Source organism: Typopeltis vanoorti, chromosome 7 (genome assembly GCF_054136105.1).
Source record: "Typopeltis vanoorti isolate ZY-2024b chromosome 7, IOZ_Tvanoo_1.0, whole genome shotgun sequence".
NCBI lineage: Eukaryota > Metazoa > Arthropoda > Arachnida > Uropygi > Thelyphonidae > Typopeltis > Typopeltis vanoorti.
In genome coordinates, this window is record NC_143555.1 from 60,184,316 (window position 1) to 60,203,902 (window position 19,587).

The following is a 19,587-nucleotide window of genomic DNA, read 5'->3' on the forward strand; positions in this document are numbered from 1 at the left end:
CCTTGGTTCTCAAAAAAGTGCCAACGCAGCAAGAGAAAAGACTTCTGCATACCACCAATGGCTCAAGACCAAAACTCCACCGGCTCACTCTGCTTATATTGCAGCTTGCAACAGCTGTAAAAGAATCATCATCAAATCCAAATCAGAATTTGAAAAGGCAAAATGCCGCAAATTCACCTCCTGGCCAAATTTATGATTCACTGCCAACGCCACTGGTTGCAACTTTCGCACACCCATGTTTCCACCGCTCTCACATTCTAATAGTACCGTAGTTGCCTTACCAAAAGACAACGCCGACTTACTGGAATCACTCTTCTCTTTCAATTCCTGGATTGATGACCTGGGAAAAGTTGCTTCCACTCCACCGAGAACAGCTCTCTCCGTGTCATCCATAGTCTTCCGACAGAAAGAAAACCGAAGAATCCTTAATAACCTGAACACAAACAAAGAATCTGGTTCTAAACAGTATCCCACCTAATATGTTAAAAATTTCTGCTTCAGAACTAACACCTATCCTGTATCGCCTCTTCAATCTATCCTGTTAAACTGGCATCTACCCTACAACATGGAAACAAACCCAAATCCAGCCCATCCCAAAGAAAGGGTGCCAAAATACCAACGAACAAACTACCGTTCAATTACTCTCACTTTTGTTCTCTCTAAAATTATGGAGAAGATCATCAACAACACTTGAACCACTCAGGGACCTACCAACTGATAAGTGACTAGCAGTACGGATTCCGCCAGTAGCGATCTACAGTTGATCTTCTTACTTTCAACTGTAGATCGCTACTGGCGGAATCCGTGAGTTCTCCAAACTTTTCCATCTGGACTCAATACATGGAAAAGTTTGGAGAACTCACGTGATTGTCCTCAACATTTCAAAGGCATCTGATCGAGTCTGGCACAGGGACTTATTTAGCAAACTGGCTTGTTCTGGCCTGCTTTCCTCACTCTGCAACTGGATCGCCAACTTTCTCACTGGTCGCTTACTATATGTCATGATGGACGGTTTCCTCTCCTCAGATTTCACCACCAATACAGGAGTACCCGGTTCCGTTCTTTCACCACTCTCTTCCTCTTATATATAAATGGCCTACTCTCACAAACGTTCAATCCTATCCATAGCTTTGCTGATGACATTACATTCCAGTCTTTAATTCCATTTGACAAACCTTGTAATGCCCAAGTATTACAATCCTCAGAATCCACCAGGAATAGTGGCCTGAACTCCGATCTCCTAGCTGCATTCCAATGGAGCAACCTTGTAGACTTCAATGCCAACAAAACTCAGTCCTGTCTGATCTCTCGCAAGAAAAAAATCACATCCATCCATTCCCCCCCTTATCTTCAATAATATTAAGATATTCAAACACAGTCACATTTCCCTTCTTGGACTGACCTACGCTTCCGATCTTTCCTGGCACAAACACATTTCAACCATAACTTCTACAGACACCAGCTTTTTGGCGGCTATAGAAATTATAGTTGAATATTGCTCCCATATTTGGAGTGGTAAACCAAAGTCCTCTCTAGGAATGCTCGATTCTATCCAGAAGAGGGCAATCTAATTAATGATTCCTCTCTCACATATTCACTTCAATTCCTCTCTCAGAGAGGTTCAGTTTCTGCCTTGTGTCTCTTCTGCAGATACGTTCATGGGCAGTGCTCTGCTCAACTGACCACTATCATTCCTCAACTTTCCTTCAAAATCATTAGAAGGGCCACTGCTAACCAACACCTTTTTGGCACCTTGAAACTCATCGAACCAACTTTACTGCCTCTTCTTTCATTCCATCTACTTCTGTTCTTTGGAACAGTCTCCCCCACTCTGCCTTTCCCTAAGAATACAACCTCCAGAAATTCAAACAAAATGTGAACTAATTCTTCCTTTCTTTTTTTCGTCTTGCCCACACACGATACTAATGTGCTTCTAGGTATTGTGGAGTTTCGTTTGTTGATCAGATATAAAACAAATTTAAAAGAAAATGGATTGTGGAATGAATTAGTGAATAGCAATGGTATAAATGTAGTGCTGCTAGGCCATCCATCTATTCCACATTGCGAACCTCGGCTAGCTACAACCGCATTTCTGTTAAAGACGGATGGCCAACGTCTTCTAAAAATGCATTTCAAGCACCAGAAACTAAACTAGCAGGAACGCTGGCAGTTTTCGATGAGTTCACTGATTCGAAATAAATAAGAAGGTCCGGAAAACTTTCGGGACCCTGTACACTGTGAAGCTCGCCATGTTATAGTTATGCCTCTGCAGCTAATGATTTACAAAACTATTTCAAGTACATTTTTTCCTTGACGTGCTGTGAAATTATATTTTTTCTGTCCAACGAAATTCTTGTAGACATAGGATTAGAACGTTATTTCATGTTTTACGCCTATCTCCGATGTCCATCTCGAAAGAAAGAATAAAAAAAAAGCGGCCTCAGTACGTAGCATTTTATTTTCGTTCGTTTGAAGAGTCGTATAGAATACGTTCTTCAAACTATATACCATACGAACAGACAATAAGCACAATTGTTCTAGACCTCAAACCATATGCGAAGACCGGCATGTAACTACGCAGAACCCGGAATCAGAGGCTGAGAAATAAATACAACTCTAGAGCAACTATTGAAGCTTTTGCAAACTTTCATGGGTATTTATCTGACAGTGTTAACAAAAAAAAATCTCTGGGAGGATCAACATGACAATGGTGGAATCCACATTAGTGAGCATTAGAATAACAGAAGATATGAGAAGTATGAGTAGAATGGAAAGATCCAGAATCTGGGTGAGTTTGAACGGAATTATGGCAGACGCAAATAAAACAGAGGACAGAGCATTACATCAATTAACTGTGTGTGTGTGTGTGTGTGTGTGTGTGTGTGTGTGTGTGTGTGTGTGTGTGTGTGTGTGTGTGTGTGTGTGTGTGTGTGTGTGTGTGTGTGTGTGTGTGTGAGATTAAAATCCTTTTCATTGCCATATGAAACCGGCCAACTCATCTGTAGTTGAAATGTTGTTCTCATTTGAGATTACTGAGAAGTAACTCAGGTTGTGAGGTCGGTGCATTATGTCTGTTACTTTTCTGTGTTCTTCTAGCCGGTTTGGCTGTTTTGTGGAATGAAAACCCGAGTATTGTACGCCCACACTTCATAGTATGGCAATTTGCCAAGAATAGTCAATTCATGCTGAAGGGGAGAAAGAAATAAAAGATGTACGAATTGGCCACCAACACGTAAAATCACGTGCTTTATACGTACATTTTCCATCTGTTGTACAAGCAAAATAGTTACCACTTTAAGAACTAGAATTTTCATAAAAGAAAAACTAATTTTCCGACGTATAATAATAAACACTCATCCCACGAAACGCATTGATTACCCTAATATCTGAATGGATTCTCTTTCTTCTGACATGCGCAGAAGTTTCGAAGGGTCTCGCATCTGTGAGTGTACAGTATGTGGGTGGGAGGAAAAATCCAACAACCATGTGAGACTGGCTAACTCACCTTTAGTCGAAAAGTTCTTATAAAGGTTTTTCGCATCTTACATAGGATTCGAACCCAGGTCTTTTCAACCAAGGAGTATAATCCATACCAGCTGAACTACGTAGGCTCGTTTCAGTTGAAAAGTCATTATAGGGTTGCTCGCGTCTGGACAAAAATAGTGGAAATGCTACCAGTTTCGCCTACCCCCCAGGCAGCACTGCAATAGAACAACAACAAAAAAAAAAAAAGTCATAGAGAGAAGAGTAGACAGAGGTCCCCTCAACACATATACTTTTCCTTGTTTTTAATATGAAACGAGGATAAAATGTGAGAAGAAATTCAAGCTCTCAAACTTTGGCAGCTGCTGAAAACCTATGAAGCTGAATGCGAACCGGAGATCCGTTCGCGCCTTGCTGATCACATTATTGAAATATTTCGCATTTTTACATGAATAAGTTCACTTAATGTTAGAATCCTCCAAATGAAATTAAAAAAAAAGACAAATTACATGGAAAGAATCGTTACTCTTTTTATTGTCATATCCCCACAGTGAAGAAAATAGGGTATGTCTGACATTGATCAGGAATATTACATGGGTGATAATTACACTTTACTCCTTACTAGCTATCTTCGTCTTCTATGTCTGCAGATTGCGTGCGTTCTCTCTGACAGGTTAAGATGCTCTAAAGGATGAAAAACTCTATTTTGATGAGGAATTAAGCAAAACTATTTCCGACGTATGAACCTCTAAGAGTTTTAACTTAGTTTACAACTAAGTTAAAAGTTCAAGATCTCAACAATTTGCAAAAAAATTAATGTATAAGAATTCTTCGACAAATGATGACCGACAAGTAAAAAACTATAATGGCTATTGACATTATCTGGGAGTAAGCGTATAATTTGAGTACTTCGATATTTCTAATTTCCTAATAAAGATGTTATGCACGCTTAATTTCATATTTATCGAACTATTATGAGTTTAGTTAGAAGGTGCCAGTTGAAATTATAAACGTTTCAGCCACTAGGATAAGTTATTTTCCTCTTATTATTATTTGCATACTCCAAAATGTGTTATTTCAATTTTCAGGCGCACCAAATTTCAGTTTTGGTCAACTGTAGAGTTAACATGTATCACAAATTAATATGAATCTGGACCCTGAAATAAACACAAATATTTATTTTTAATATAAATCATGATTTCCAAACTACAGCCAGAAAAGTCTTTTCGGTCAGTCCTAAATCAAAGACGACAATTAATTATAATTATGCACATAGATACAGTAATTTTATTTTGTAGTGATTGTATCGCTTAAATTAATTTTTTTCTAATAACCATTATGGCTACGGCCTTTAGTTGCACGCAAATTGCAGTTCCTTCTATTTCCTTTTCCATTTTATTATGCTAAGTCATTTCCTTAACCTATAGTTCTCTATATTACTGTTCAAATGGTAGTACTACAGTATATTTAAAGTGGTTATGTTATATTTATAATATATATAACCTAGGTGGGCAAACTCGGCTCCCGAGACAATAATGGTTTTCATTTCCATTTTTCCTAAACTTTTATATTAATAATCTATAGTAGTATAGTATGTACCAATATTAGAATATTTTATTTCGTAAATGCTTTAAAGATAAGTAAAAAACAGATATTTTGAAACTTTAAATTTTTAGCTTTTAAATGGTACCGGTCAAAAGGGTGTTAGCGTCGATTTTATTATCTTATTTGGTTGGTCAAAAGTGTTTCGACATTTGAGGGCCTGTGTCGCTCCCGCCGAAATTAGTTCCAAAAGTGACTACTATGATCGCTGCATTACCCACTGCTTATAAGACTCTAAAATAGCTATTTAGAGCCTTAACCGCCTTGCTTGGACTCTGCATCGTCACTCTTCATGCAGTACACACAAGTTACGTGCTTGTGGTGGCAACGGAACATAACTAGTGTAGTGTAGTGTATGAAAAGTATTATATGTGGCTCTTATTATCGAAGAACTTGTCCACCCCTGATATACAGTATTACTTTTTTTCTATAGTCCATTATTACTTGTACTTGTAACATGAATACATCCTTATTGTATTATGTTATAATTTGTACAACTTCTTCGGTCTTAATAAATTTCAATTTGAATCAATATTTAGCAGGTGATACGTAGGATACTTTAAATAGCGAAAGATGCTCCGGGTAAGATTCAGAATGAGAAATAAGAATGCGCATGCGCGAGCTTCTAAGTCTGAAATTTAAAATAAATGTAATAATGAATATACAATTTCAATCAGTGGATGCAAGGTTTAATTTGGAACAATCTACTCGGAGAAAGAAATGTCCTAGTAAATCAATAACATCCGCCACCTCTCAGCGCAAACAGTTGTAAGTTGCTTCTCATTATCTCCATATCAGGTACAAAGACTTATATATACAGTATATACCATCGTTATCAGCAACAATAGCGCCGATGTTTGTCCTTAGGTCGAAAAGGGTTCGAATCCCGTCGATGACGCGAGTAACCTTTTACAAAGCTTCTCAATCAAATGAATATACTCGGTCTTATGGAGGGATGAGAGGGTTTTCCTCTCGAATAACATGAAAATATGCCAGATTACTTAACAGATAGTAGAATACATGAATACGGACTATCCTTCCCATTTGGCCAGAATGCTGACATAGTACAGTGTGGGCCCTTACATAAAAGTGGAGTGATGAATGTGTGTGTATTAAATCAATAGCTGATTAGTCACTCTAAATCATTCACTAAATGTCATTATGTTCTCAGTAAATAAAAAGAAAATTCGCAAATTCTGGGAAGCAGCAGACTAGAAACACAGACTTTCACAAAGACGTATTCACGCTGGATCTAGAATTATACCAAATGAGAATTACTAACAGTAGTATAGAGAGCTCAAAGCAAACAACAATATCAAAGAGCCACCACACGGATCTACAGTCATAAATACTTAACCCCCCATGAGGGGGGGCTCAACTCACCCCAGTAGGGAAGGGGGAGAAATAAGGAGGAAACGCCATACGAATAAATAAATAAATAAATATTATCAGCAAGGACCACCTACCTCCTTGCTTTGCTCCACCTTTAAGCTCTTTGAAAGAATTCTCTTTAAAAGAATTTCACCACTCATCGAAAGAGCACTCCCGATTGAACAAGCTGGCTTCAGGCCGGGAAGAAGTTGCTGTGACCAAGTCCTGATCCTGACAACACAGAGTGAAGCAGGCTTCCAGAAGAAGCTTAAATCCGGAGACACTTTCATTGACCTAATATCAGCTTATGACACAGTCTGGATCAGGGGGGGGGGACCTCCTCCTAAAGCTAGGAAATATTATAAGGTGCAAAAAAAAAAAAAAAAACTTTCCAGTTTTTTGAATCCATTCTCTTCAACAAAAAGATCCGGGTCCATACTGGCGGGAAAAAAAACAGGCCCAGATTCCTTCACAACGGTCTCCCACAGGGCTCTGTGTTATCCCTTTACTCTTTAACATCTATGTGTACGACTTAGCTCAAGCAAGCATATATACGCTGATGACATAGCGATTCTACATCAATCTACCTCCTTTGCCAACCTGGAATCAACCTTGAACACAGATCTGAACATTCTGGAAGAGTACTTCAAGCAGTGGTACTTGAAGCCAAATCCAACAAAAACTGTGTCCACAGTATTTCACCTGAACAATGCAGAGGCGAATCGACACCTCAACCTTTCTTTCTGTGGAAAAATAGTAGAACACAAGCCTCACCCGAAATACCTTCAATTGAGCCTGTACAGAAGCCTAACCTAAAAAAAAGCACATCACAATCTGTCCAACAAATTAAAACGAGAAAATATCATTTCAAGGCTTGATGGAACAACCTGGTGTTGTGGTGCAAAAGTCCTAACGTCGTCTGCACTAGTCCTCGCATTCTCTGCAGCAGAATATTGTATCCCTGTCTGGGAAAGAAATACACACACACACAAACATTATAGACACCCAGCTAAACTCTACCATGCGCACAATTAGTGGGACAGTGAGAAGAACACCTCTCTCCTGGCTGCCTGTCCTATCTAACATTGCTCCACCAAATATACGGAGAAGACGAGCCTCAATTAAAGAATTTAATAAAACAATAAGCAACCCACTCCTGCCCCTGACTCTCATAAATCCACCTAGTCGTCACTTAAAATCTAGAAAACCTTTCTAGCCCATGGACGAACTCTCTTCAGCTGCGCTGCCATCAACACCTGACATGTGGAGAGAATACTGGTCCAACAATCTTCCAACAAACGGCTTCCTGTTAGAAGATCCCTGTGCTCTGCAGTCTGGTTTTGCTCTTCTTGGGAAGATTTGGTCAGCTATCAATAGGATCAGAACTAACCAGGGCAGATGTGGTTACCTACTACATAAATGGAGACTAAGACCACCCTTATTGTGATTGTTCTCCCGTGGCTCAGACGATTACTCATATTGTGAACGACTGCCCAAGGCGCTAATTTCAGGGTGGTGGAAACAGGCCACCACCGCGAAATGATCCATCACCTTGTGACATTCACAAGGTGACGGATGAGGCCTTGGATTGGCTTTTCAGACTGGACATTGACCTGTAGCTGTTCTGTATCCCTTTTTCGATAAGAATAAATAAATAAATAAATAAATAAATTGTCAGCTTTAAGAATTTGAGGTCCAATTACATTAAAAACATGAATAAATATTAATATAATATACATTTTACTTTTCGGGCTTCGTAAATTAGGGCTCATATGCTGATCATAAGCACATGTGAAGACTCGACATAGGGTGACAATTAAAATGAAATGCGAAATGTTTGTTATAAAAGTGTTATTATAATAGTTTCACACGTACACACGAACACACACACACACACACACACACACACACATACTTTTTCTCTAGCTTTTATCCATGAAAAATAACTGATGTCATATAACAAAATATTACATGCAGGATGCGGAAACGCTAAATAAACATTCAAAAATTGTTCATTTTAGACAGCAATTCCCAACTGACAATATATGAAGTGTATTTACATAAGTTATAGAACGACTTAATTAATAATTACTAAGTAATTTAATAATTAATAATAATAATTATTATTATTATTAATTATTAATAATTATTAATAATAATTATTAATAATTATTATTATCAATTATTAATAATTAATAATAATTATTATTATTATTAATTATTATTAATTATTATTAATAATTATCTAAATTTAGAATTATTATTTTTAAATACCACTTTAAATACTAGTATCTAAAGTGGTATTTAAAAACTCTCCATATAAAAGTGAGAAATTATTTCATTGCGTTTATTAAATACTAGAATTTATTAATTTCGGGCTGTTTGGCAACGCACTTCTTTTTACTTTCAAGTTAATGCCTTCGTGAAGGTAGTTTACTTTTTCGGTTAAGAATTCATGCCAAGAAATCACGTTCAGTTTGATCACCCTTATGAAAGCAATGTAGACGTATCTGCACGCTGCTTCCGAAACATGTGCAAATTTACAACGTGAGTTTAATGAGGATCATGTGACTTTGCACCTGTCCTCGTCGGTTCCATACACCCACATACAAGTTAAGCGTAATATGACCTTATTTCCATGTAGGCATTATGTGATGATTCAACTAGTCAGAGTTATAAATATGCATTTCAGAATTTCTCAAACTACGCAATCCATAAGCGCACTTAATAGTTCTGAGCGTTTAATATTTCAAGCAGGTACGCGTTTATGTACAAATAATCAAATCCCTTTAATTTCGTATTTCTCTTATGAAAAACAATCATCCCATTAGAAGAAACAAAATTTATGCAATTATACACTGCTTTCATAAGGGTGATCACACTGAAATAATAGTCATGTAATTGACTATTATAAATATTATTACTAACTAATTACTAACTGGTAAGTTTTAAACACTATAAATTAATCTTAGCTTCATTAAACATTTTATCCATTTGAATAAGATAATTAAATATAATTAATTTAATTTGCTAACCTTGACATTCATTTTTGTGGATATTCACGTATGGTAAAGACTTCAAAAGAGAAGTAGTATATGAATTCTCATCCACTTTATACATAAATTTCGGAACCAATGAAAAATACCTCAATATGACAACAGTGTAAAACTAGCAACTCCTGCTTGTAACCATTTATTATACATGATTCCAATTACCGAAAACATCAAAGAATTAACTATTAAACGGGCAAATAATTACATGCAATTATTTATATCGTGTAACTAATAAAATTATCTCTAAAAATAAAGTTGCAGCTAGTTTGGGTGGAAAATTTTCTTAAGTATCATTTCTTTTCCTATTACTCCAGTTGAAGAGTCAACTTGAATATTTCATAAAGGAAATTAAGAGAAAAATTAAGTTCACAACTGAAAGACAAAACAGGACAAACACAATGAGCACAGCTGAGTAAAATTCTTGAGCAATGTCTTTTCACATTTTTATGTAATTTGATCCCGACAGGTCAGTCAAATGCTTCACCAAAGCCATAATTTACATGGCTCAAACCCAATGGCATGCATATAACATGCATTAAGAAAAATAGTATGTGACATAATAAGAAAAATAGCATGTGGTGTGACAAAATTGTCACAAAAATCAAATTAATGGTCATTGTGTGTTCCTTCCCAGATTTTTTTTTTTTCATTTTAAATTGCTTCACGATGTTCTCTATGAGATGAGTATAATTGTATATATATAACGAAAGACAATAAGAGATTGCAAATAATACTTAAAAGTATTAATAGTAAATAAAAGGGAATAAAATACACTGAAACATTATGTGCGGGATACAAAAAAAAAAAAAAAAAAACTACCATAACTAACATCATTTTCTAGTCAATGCAAATGTATGATGTGACTTCATTCTTCTCTACCCGCCCCACTCAACACGTAGTTAGACTTTATAACTGTTCAGTCGGACCTGGAAACATACTATTCTTTCATGTAAGGATTTGCTTCACTCCATCTCGTAAAACATACAAACTGGCCAGAAGGACACAAACAGCAGATATAATGCACGACCTCGTAGCCTTGGCTTCTTCGCTGTAGTTATAAAATAACACCACTCGTGGCTAATTGATCTACTTCTTTTATGAAAAGTCTTGTCATCTCCCTACACACAAATCCAGGAATAATTATAGAATTCTTGCGTGTTAGTGTTGCCTGTGATTTTAGTAAACGTGATTTTAAGTCTTAATTTGTCTCCTAACTTAATAATGTACAAAATAACATATATACGTTTTTTTTAACTGAAGGTTGGTTAGCCGGAGGAAAGGTGTTTTTCCTCCGGGACATGCGGATTTTTTTCATTACGCAAAACAGCAGACTGATCCAAAAATATGCGCATTACGACAATACATTTGGCCTGTAAATCTTCAGTTGCTTCGGACATACTTTAAAACAATTAATCAACCCACTTAGACCCGATTTTACTCAAATTCGTTATATTGAATCCTTACATACATGTAAGGCTGTCTCAATTTTTGTTTAAATCGGACAAATTGCGGACAATGAACTTCTGATGTTACAGTTGTTTAAAAGAAAGTTAAAGTTCTAAGTGATGTGAAAATTGCTAAATTAGTTAATACTACAGTTATCCTTAAACGTGACAATCTTATTGCTGAAATTGAAAAACTTTTAATGGTATAGTTATATAAACAGCCTTTTGATATTGGAATACCATGAGCAGGCATTGCTAGAAGAACACCAGTCTTATATTCAATACCACGAACCTGAACAGTCTGGACTTGCAGAACATGCCATCATCACTAGACATAGAATTCATTGGTTCCTCATGGAACGGCTTTATAAAGAAACATGTGAAACTTTATTTCACGTTCCTAACTTAAACAGATCCGATGGTTTACGTCTATCCCCTTTATGGGAAATAGTACTTTAAAAATCGGCTAATCTTTCCTAATTTCCTAAAAAATAGTATATATTTTTTTTTGTTGTTGTTGTGAGGAAATTTATTCACCTTTTTAGTTAGCTTACACTAGCTGCTTAGGTGGTGCTTTTCGCAATTGTCAGTTATTGTTTAATTTGAGCTTAAAATGTACTGAAGATGCCTGTGACACATAGGCGAAAATTATATTATTAAATAATCTTTTTTACGTGAGTTTTTCCGTTATTAATTTTGTATTTAAATAAATAACCAAGCTGGTTGGCGTGTTCCCTTGACAAGCCATTCAGAGTAACTTTTACGTTCGCGTATCTGACGTAAATAAATGTTACATTTACGTTATTTATGCAGATATATAACTACTTAAAACGTTATTAAACAATTACATGCAACTATAAAAATTAAAAAAAAAAGCCGTAATTTGCTACACGAAAGTCGTCTGGAATCTATAATGTCGTATGACCAGGGTATGTTGTGTGTGTGTGTGTGTAAATGTTCAACATTTATATTCAACATAAATGTTCAAGTTTTAAACTTGAACATTTATGTTGAAACAAAAACTAAATTGTCACAAAATTAAATTTAAAGACAATACTTTTTTTTTTAATTACTAATGCTACAAGGAGGATGGGAGAAGCCTGAAGCCCGCAGACAATTTTGACACAATTAGGAGGTTGAGGAGGTCTAGCAGTTGGATATCAAACTGATGCTTCTATTCCCAAGGATTGTGTAGCTAATTATACATCTCAGCATAATATTGGAATGCGCAAAATTATGGCGGGTGAGAAGAAGAAATATGTAAGAATATAACAAATACTCGATAAAAAGGTTCCTCAGAAATGCAGCCAAAAATTAAAAATAAATAAATGAAAACATTCATTAATGTACTCTTTCGGAAATATCTGCTACCGCACGATTAAAATCTCTCTCTCTCTCTCTCTTTTTCTCTTTATTGAGCAATTATACTGCTTAGTATATTTCTCCTATCGTTTAACAAAACAATCTATAAAAGTTGGTTTGGTGTGAGCCGTGTTTAAAATTAATTTAAACACGGCTTAAAATTCATTTAAATTAATATACGACAAGAAATTATTTTTATATATTTTCAGAATGTTTACATAAATATACGGGTTTTCACGTATTATTAACCAAGCCAAAGTCTGGGGGATACCACTGACTTGAAGTATTTCGAAAATGTCTAAAACAACGAAATACGAGGGTTAATAACTAACCGCAATCAGAGCTCTATTCAGTTATTCACAAAAACTAGGCTACGTTTCGGTAAAAGAGAGCAGATCACAACATGTCGAGCGTTTCTTCGAAGTGCGCATACTTTCACAAGTTCTCAGCGATAATGGAACGAAAAGTTTCCAAACCACTTGTTTCTGGATGTTTAATACAGTAACATTTACTCGCACATAGCTAGAAAATTAAAATAATTGGAAGCGGCGGGGGGAGGGGATGAAAAGTAGGCTTACCTTTTTCCTTTCTCAACGAAGCAGGCATGAATATGTTGTTATATTTCTAGTGAAAACAGTCAAACAGCCCATAGACTGCTTGGAAGACGCCTAAGGCTAGCTTCACACAATTTCGCTTAGCTACGGCATTTTCAGGTCACAAATGCTTAAAACAATCTAGGCCAATTTACGCACTACACTACCAGACGAGGTCGCACAGGTTACAGTTCCGGAAATATGGTGTTGTTGGCTCTTAATCTTCATATTTCATATATTAGTGAGCAATATCAGTGAATAAATTATTTCATTTATTTTTAAGTGAATGCAGTACATGTAACAGTTACACGTTATTTAACCTAAAATACATACTGCCGAAATCACTATTATGATTATAAACATTAAAATGTTATTTAAAATAATATTCACTGCTATACAGATTACTGATTACTCATGTGAAAATGTTTTCTAGAAATTTATAAAATATAATTATTTACCTGTTATAGGACTCCAGAACAAATGATAATCCTGACTGAAAAATAAACAAAAGAAGACAACTAAACACTATATTTAACACTAGCAAGACCTACTTTGCACCTAACCTCACTTTTACTCGTATTACCTGCTGTTCCGGTGTTTACTGTCAACTCATTCACCAACAGATGGACGGGTAACTTTACCATTATCTCCTTCCACCAATGAAGATAGTTACCTGATATTAACTTTCCTAGCTAAAATAAAATGCAGAATACAGATAATGTTGGATTCATGATGGATTCTTTCTTTCTTTGTTATTATTATTATTTACTCTCGTGAACTTACAGCTACTTATTGATGAATTATTTTCGCAAGTAGTTTCAATGTGTCATTCCGCTGAACAGAAAAAAGGAGAGAAACGAGCGCAGTGAGCAAAAGCAGACGAGATTTCAACTTTGGACTTAAAAATCTGTTGACTTAACAACGCACGAGCTCACGTTAGGCGATACAAGAATACAATCTCATGCAGTAAAATTGAAAAACAAAACATTGATATAATTCTTCGCTAAGTAGTTTTATGGGTGCAATATATCACTTTTAATTTTTGCATAAGAATGTTTTAAGCGTTAATATTATATATAAATATTAAAAGAAATACATGCGAAACTCACCTTATTTTTGAGTGTTTAAATATGTGTATTCTTCTCATGAAAAATGACAATAAATATAACATATTCGCGTATATACAGGATGGAAAGATTTCAACAAAATTTTTATTGAAATATGTAAGAAATCAATTCAATAGATGCAACAAATCAATAACGTTGAACGAGTGTTGAATTAGATAAATAAATAAATAAATAACCATATAAAATAAAGTTAATCGAATTTTTTATGGATATTTCCCGTCTACCGATTGAAACTATAAGCTATGGGCTAATTCATACTTATTTCTAGCAGTATATATCTACTCACATATACAAAATGCACATATCCGATTGATTGATTGAGGAAGGGAGGATATATTTGTTTTGAAGATCGGATGTGTTATCTTAGACTGCACCTGATTGAATTTTATACAAGGTTTTTCGGAAACTCACATTGCACTGATGCTGACACAGTTTGATTCCTACTGCCTCTTCCTCTGCATAAAACATGCAAGAGGTCTGATGGCTGTGTAGGCCCCACCCGCTATGAGTACTAGTGGTGGATGTATGTTATTTTAGGGAGGGAGGTTTTACTCTGTGGCCAAGTGAGTTCTTGACCTCCTTTCCCCATTTAGTAGGGCATTACAAGTTTAAACACTGCTAGTAGACCACCTCGGTCTATAGGATTTTTGCTGGTAGGCCCCTATCACTGCGGAATTATATTTATAGGACAACAGGCTTACTTCACTGTAAAGACTCTCATTCTTTACTGCTCTCAAACAGCTCCAGCCGGCAGGAAACGCCACCTTGATATGAAAAATATCAAAGAGCAGATCCGGATCCTTAATAAGGAGCAGTCACTGGAGGTATTAAAGTTCGTAATGAACAAGCTTGAATCCGACTGCCGGGTTTTATAAAGCAGTATACTCAAACTAGTGATCAGGATGGGGAGCAGGAGGAGGTAACACAAGGTGAATTCATTACTGTTCTGCCATCAAAATTTCTCCTCCAAAACAACTCACAGGGGAGCATTCAAACAAAAGACACAGAACTACAGAAGACGAGATGGATGAAGACTCACCAACACCTTATGTCACGAGGAACACTAAAAAGGTTTCCCTGTTATATTAAGGGACAAGGGTAAATGGACCATCGTCTCATCAGCCCTTAGGGAACCTAACATCTCATATTCCTGGGCCTAAAACCTAGATGAAGGAATCTAGCGAGCCTCTGTAGCTGACTATAGACAAATGACCAAGGTAACTACAAAAGTCTTCCTTACCTTATATTTGCTTTACCAAGTGAAAATAATTTGAAGATGGTACTTTGTAGGGCCACCCAAAGTGTCGCCTCTGAAGAAATCACTGCTGATCTTATGAGTCAAGGCCTGATCCTAGTCAAAGTGAGCAGGATGCTCCGGTCAGATTATGCCATTGCAGCCTATGCCATTGGTGTTAGCAGAGATTGACAAGATGCAGAAGCAGATATACGAACTGACTGCTACTATGGCCTCAGAATTTCTACTGAGCCGCTAAGGAAAAAGTCGTCAGTTTTTGGGAAGTGCCAGAGGTGCCAAAGGTTTGGCCATGCCCAAAAACTTTGCAAGGCCAACTTCAAGTGTCTAAAACGTGGCGAGGGCCACCAGACCATCACATGCACCAAACCAAGATCCACTCCAGCAAAATGTGCCAACTGCGAAGGACCTCACCCGGCAAACTACAACGGATGCATTGCACACCCAAAGAACCGCGGGTTGGCAAAAGCTGTCCTTCCACCACCCCGCAGCGGCACTCAAGGCAGCGTGCAGATCGCCAATTCAGAAAAGAAAACGAACTGCAGCAGTGACCAAAACTTATGCCGAGGCCGTACGAACTAAGGCTATTCCATCCCATGAACAAATTAGCTCTAATCTAACGTCAGTATTAACTGCCTCACTAGCTACCATGTTACAGGAATTCAGTATGACAAATCCTTCGCCATCCTCCACGAAAAGATTCCTGCAAGGCACCCATTCAATTTTGACAGCCCTCATGAATAAAAGAAAATATAAGCCTAACTCCCTCATCATCTCTGCGTGGAACGCAAATGGACTGAGCAACAAAATCCTGGAACTGCAAGAGTTCACTCAAAGATATAGTTCACCCACCGTTTTGTAGGTCTCTGCTTGGCGTCTTGCCAAGAATAGTCGATTCATGCCGAAGGGGAGAAAGAAATGAAAGACGTACGAATTGGTTGCCAACACGTGAAATCACATGCTTTATAGGTAAAATTTTCCAACTGTTATACAAGCAACATAATTAACTACAATAATCATAAAAGAGAAGTTAATTTTCCGATCTGTAATAATAAACAACTCATCCCACAATACGGACTGATTACCCTATTATCGGAATGGATTCTCCTTTTTCTGACACATGCGCAGAAGTGTCGAAGGATCTCTAATCGGTGGGCGAACAACCTTGATATAGTCTTAGTAAATGAAACACATCTCAGGCCTAATAGTCATGTTGTACAAAACAGATAGACTCACCTCCAGTGGAGAAGGAGGAGGAGGCATAGCCATATTCATTAAAAACTATCTAAGCCAGAACGCCCTGACCAATCCGCAAACCAAGAACCTTGAGTCGGAAGCTCAGATGTACTTGACATAGTCATCCTCAGAAACATTAGATACCAGTATAAGCTGGAAACACTAAACGAGCTGTCTTCCGACCACAATTCCATCCTGCTTAAGCTCGGTACGCAAGAGCAACTTACTCCTTCGCACTCCTTTATACCATGGGACAAACTCTCTAGAATTCTCCCAGAGTACATCGGTTCCCCGTTATTCACAATAGAGAGGAGATAGACATTGCCGTAAACAACCTAACCAGCCAAATTAAAAATCCAATAAAATTAGTTACCCAAACTACAGTCTTTCATCCGATCAGCCGTATCCCAGAGGAAATCATGGACCTAATAAGAGCAAAAAACAAAGCCTGAAAGAGATACCACAACACAAGAGCCCCACAAGACAAAACAATACTGAACAGATTAAATCGGCAAGTTCGTGAAGCTCTTCAAGAACACCGAAACCAAGACTGGGAAACCAAATTGACTAATTTAAACCCAGAGGACAACTCCATCTGGAAATTCTTCAGATCCCTCCGCACTAAAAGACAACTTATTCCCCCAATACAGATCAAGAAGGGAACAGCGCACACAGACAAAGAAAAAGCTGAAGCTGTAACAGACAACTTGGAAATGCAATGCAACCCCTCATACGAAATTTTAAACATCAACCTTATCTCAAAATTCACTGCCGAATCAAGCAAGCCTTAAGACAACAAAAAGATAATTCAGAACCTATCACACACCTTCTTCTCCAGCAGAAATAACAAGTATCATAACCCACCTGAACAACAAAAAGGCTTCAGGGCCAGATGGCATCACCAACATATTAATCAAATTACTACCCAGAAAAGCTATAATTCATTTAGTCAACATAATCAACGCTACTCTTAAATTTCAGCAATTTCCCAAAATCTGGAAGAATGCCGACATCATCCCTTTCAAAAAACCTGGAAAGGACCCCCAACTCCCAGAAAACTACAGACCTATCAGTCTTCTGCCTTGTCTAGGTAAGGTCGCTGAAAAAGTTATTCTCACAAGGCTTCAATCTGAAACGGACAAGTTAGGAATCACTCGAAAAGAACAATTTGCATTCCGTAAAGACCATAATACTGTACATCAGATACATAGACTGGTTGAGCATATCACAAAAGGCTACAATTGGAACCTCCATACAGCTGCAGTCTTCATAGATGTTGCAAAGGCTTTTGACAAGGTGTGGCACCAGGGCCTGCTTTATAAATTCATAGAATTCAACCTACCAATCAAGCTAATAAAAACGATTGATGCATACCTCAAAGACAGATATATGCAGGTCAAAATAAATAAAATTACATCAACAAGACTGGAAATTTTGGCTGGAGTGCCTCAGGGCTCCTCTCTTGGCCCCACTTTTATTTTCAATCTAGATAGCTGACATCCCCGAAAACCCTAGTACACCCATCACTGCATTAAATGTAGATGATACCGCTCTGCTAGCAAGATCTTTCAGCCCTCCCCCTCCCCCACTGACAATCAAAAGACTCCAAAGCAGAATTCATATACTAGAAAAGTGGCTGATGGACTGAAGGATTCAAGTAAACCTCCACAAATCAGATGTTTTCCAAAAAGAAGGTCCAGAGCAAGAAGGACATACACCTATTAGGAGTCAAGATTCCGTGGCAGACTGAAATTAAATACCTCGGAGTGCTGTTTGACAAAAAAAAATAAAATTCAGCAGGCACATAAAGCACATAAGCTTGAAGACATATAAAGCAATCGCGCACTCTACCCCATTCTACCCCATGATCAACAGCAGAAGCTAGCTGGATATGCGTAACAAACTACTTATATATAAGATGGTAATACGCCTAGTCATCACTTACGCATCTCCTGCATGGAGTCATACCTCGAATACAAATATTCAAAAACTGCAGAGGATACAGAACGAATGCCTAAGGATGATTCTGGATGCCCCATGGTTTATAAGAAACTCCCAGATTCACAGAGCAGTTAACATTCCCTATATCTCCTCCCTTCTCCATGATCTAGTAGAAAAGTTCTTCATGAACTTTTCTGCTAGATCAAGGCAAGTAATCATCCAAACCCGCTAATCAAACAAGCTTTGGACTACAATGAAGCGGAACACTATACATATAAAAGACCCAAATCTATCTTATGCTCAGCTGAACACAGCTAATCTCAATGCCCTCACCGGGCAAACCTAGAGCTCAACAACACTCCACTCAAAGAATTTATCCCTCACAGACAAAGGGGAATATGAAAAGCATTAGTGCTTCACCAAACAAACAAGTAATATTCTGCGTTCTGCGAATGCACATATTCAAAAATAAGGCTCGCTTAAGGTTTAAAAATTAATAGTTTAATTTTAAAATTAAGTTTTATTGCTGCATAATATATATATATATATATATATATATATATGTAGAAAGTTTTTTACCTTGCGTATAATATATGTTAAAGATACCAAGTTATTTTAAAACCAGGTTTATATTTAAAATAACTTGGTATCTTTAACATATATTATACCCAAGGTAAAAAACTTTCTACATCTATCTCTCATCCTGAGATTTTTATTTAATAAGGTCAAAGCACCTTATGGTAACTTGTGTTGGTAAAATATTTATAAGCTCTGTATTACTTAAAACTTAGTATTTCTTTGCCTGGCTCCCACTGATGAGACATCGATAGGGATCGGAACTGGTGGGGGCTGGCTTTGAGAGGCTCTGCTTGGGGATAGGTTTTTCCTGTCTGAGTAGGGCCACCGCTGAGATTATGGCTCTGGCTGGTGGTGGGGTGAGCCTGCCATTGAGTAGAGCCAACGCTGAAAAGTTCTTCTCGGTTACGGAGTGAGCCTGTCACTGAGTGGAACAACACTGAGTTGGACGGTCTTTCGGCCACTATGGAGTGGTCTAGGGATCGTCCTAATTTTTAGAGAGGTGTTTACTTAAATACACCTCGATAGGGATCGGAACTGGTGGGG